Raw genomic sequence first — 3,095 nt, forward strand, 5'->3', positions numbered from 1 at the left:
AGTTGGAAGCGACACAGCTGCACTCGAAGCGGCTCCGGCTGTCGGAATCAACTGTGCAGCAGCAGCGCCTGACAGGCCAGTTGTGCCGAGTCCGGAAGGCGACCGAGGGCCTGGCCAGCAGAACCCCCCACCCCAGCCCACCGCTGACCCGGCCCAGCCGGCCAAAGGGCGCCCCGGCCACAGGGCCGCTGGGGGGGGGGGGCGTTTCCGCGCCCTTCCCGCCAGGGAAGGCGCCTTTCCCGTTCCCCTGGGGCAGGATTGGCCGCGGTCGGTGGCCTGGGGAAAGGCCCAGTGGTTTCTGGGGGGGGGGTTGGGCGGGCCTCAGGGGGGTCTGTAAGGCCGTAGAACCCACCTGACCTGTTCTCCAGCAGAACTGATCTCGGTGTCCTCTGGGGATCACTTGTAGCTCTGGGAGAGCTCCAGGCCCCGCCTGGAAGGTGGCAACCATACGGAGTGTGCTTTACTGCCGCCGGCCCCCCCCCCCCCACAAAAAAAGCCCGTTCCCTTACTGAATCCTAACAAACCTCCCCAAAGGAAAGAGATTTCAAGGGCAGTTCTTGGGCCAAGGGGAGCCGGCAAGGGGGTCGACATACTGGTTGGTTTTGTGGCCAGAAAGAAGTCCGGGAGCAAACGACCAAAGTCACTAATGAGCGGCAGCACAGCGTGGGTCTTTGTTCATAAAGAACGGATTCAAATCATGATTTAAATGTGTGCTTTGTGTATCTTTGTGCTGCACTACGTCACTTTCTTCAGCCTTCTTTTTGTCAAATAGGATTGATGATGATGTATTTATTTAAAATAGGACAGCTTTCATAATGTTATTGTGGAAGAAAGAACTGCAAAAAACTCTGGAAATGCCCTTCAGTAATTTTACATAGTATGATGTATTCAGTTTTCTTTCTCAATTGATTTGATAAGCAAAAAAAATAGTGCAAATCATCAGTTTGTTAGCATATTATTTACTTTTTTCACAGATCCAAAGTATAAAGTTCAATTCCCCATTATTAGAGCAAACATGCTATCTTTTAGACACTAATCTGCTATGGCAGATGCATTCTCCAATTTATAAATGTACTTGACAACCTATCTGATAAAAGTTCATGCCTGCAGTATGATGATTCTTTTATATCATTGCGCTTGTCACTCAACCCTTTGAAAAAATAATAATAATACCACAAAGTTGGGTGGATATTGAAAATATGCAAGGACTTGATAATGAGACAAATTGCCCACAAATGTTAAGAGAAACATTATGGGGGTAGTAATAAGGCAACCGCCTTCCAGGGTGTTTTGTGCTTAAAGATTTCAATATATGTAATGGCTGCAAATTATATTGCAAATGATGGTGTACAAATTTTTTCAAGGAGAAAAAATATGTGTGTGTGTCTGTGTGTGTGAGAAGTGGATCTTAGGAGCCTAGCACAAGTTTCTACCTCTCACTCTAATTTTTCCATCTAGAGAAGTAATAACTGTCTTGCGTGGTGGTTGTGATGACAATAAACCAAACCTATGCTCCAGGTAAAATGGCTGGCCACTGCCACCTCTGCAAACTGGCTTATAATTAGTCCTCCAGCCTACCTAGTTGCCCTTCGTCCTGTACGCTTGGCCCCGGTGACAAGCTTGTATTCTACTCGTTCACTCACCTGCGATGCAGTTACAGTAAGAGTTGTTGACTTTCCCACCTCCAGTTTTCTCACTGCTTGGTAATGAGAGAGTGTATGAGGTGAAAACTGGTGTGTGGGGGGGTACGGTGTATGGGGAGGCTCTGTGGAGAGTCGTTCCTGGGTGAGGGGGCTCTGCTTTTTGCACTATTATTTCACTTTCTTCCTATCACAAGACCTTGTGGGAAGTGGGACAGTAAGGCTTGTGAGACAGTAAGGCTATTTGTCATAAGGGAAACACATTGCTATTACTCTTGTGTTTGAAGTTCTTATGTCCAGGTTGCGAACATCCTGACACAGAGAATAACATTGTAATCCTAAAAACACTTTCCTGAGAGTAAACCCCATTGAATAGACCTGAGTAGGATTTTGAGTAGATCTCCTTAGGATTGCTCTCTTAGATACCAACTAGTGGTCTGTATCCAATCATGCAGATCTTAATGAAAGACTTAAGGAAACATGAAGTTTTTTTTGGGGGGGGGCCTTCTGCTCATGTTCCCTTTCTGCTACACTGAGCCCTCTGAAAAGTTGGTCCTGTAATTCAGCAGACCCTCAGGAACAGCACAGGGGATAAAGTGAGGGATCTGCAATGGGAAGGATGGTGGAAATCATTGCCCTTTAAGTCCCCTTAAATCTTTGGAACTGTGTGGCTAGGTATCAGCCACTAACCCTAACCCTCATATTTCCACATATGTCCTCTCTGTCCTTCACTGGTCTGTGGATAGTTTAGCTGCGCCCCTTGTGGGGTCATTACCAGTCACTGCAACCACTACTGCTGCAGGCTTGACTCTCATACTGTGTTTTGCCTTGCAGGATCAGAGGCCAAGGAATATCCCAAACAGAAACTGTAGGCAAAGTTTCAATACAATTCCTTACAAAGGATGGATAAGTATTGACCCAATGACTACACTGTATCCCCTAACAGGTGAATCGTACCAGATGGGAACCGTGAATGGAGAGGAGGAGAGGTATAAGAGTGGATGGAGATTGGTGGTGTCACCCTGTTGAATTTATGACTCACACCATGTGCTGAGTGCTTGAGCCTACAGCCTGCTGTTGTTCAGAACTCCTCATTACCCATCCTTTTGTCTCTTCTAGCTCTTTCAAGGCATTCTTCCAACATAAAGACCCATTCCTAGCGCAGTGCCAACCACCTGGGGCATAGTTTCAAGTCGGAGTGTATACAATTGCAGCCTTAATCCATCTTCTATCAGTGAACTGCTTTTTAAGGTGGAATGGTTAACACACTCTTACCAGATATCTGCACAGAACTCAGTGGGACTTGTTGCTTCAAACCATGTGGGCCCCTTGGGGCGCTCCTCCAATTTGTAATTTTTTCTCATGCAATATTAAATCTCAGCACTTTGACACAGGTTGACAGGATAAAGCACTATTTAAACATGATCTCTTGACATCAGCAATGTTGGGAGAAAA

The sequence above is a fragment of the Euleptes europaea genome, chromosome 7 (assembly GCF_029931775.1).
Source record: "Euleptes europaea isolate rEulEur1 chromosome 7, rEulEur1.hap1, whole genome shotgun sequence".
NCBI lineage: Eukaryota > Metazoa > Chordata > Lepidosauria > Squamata > Sphaerodactylidae > Euleptes > Euleptes europaea.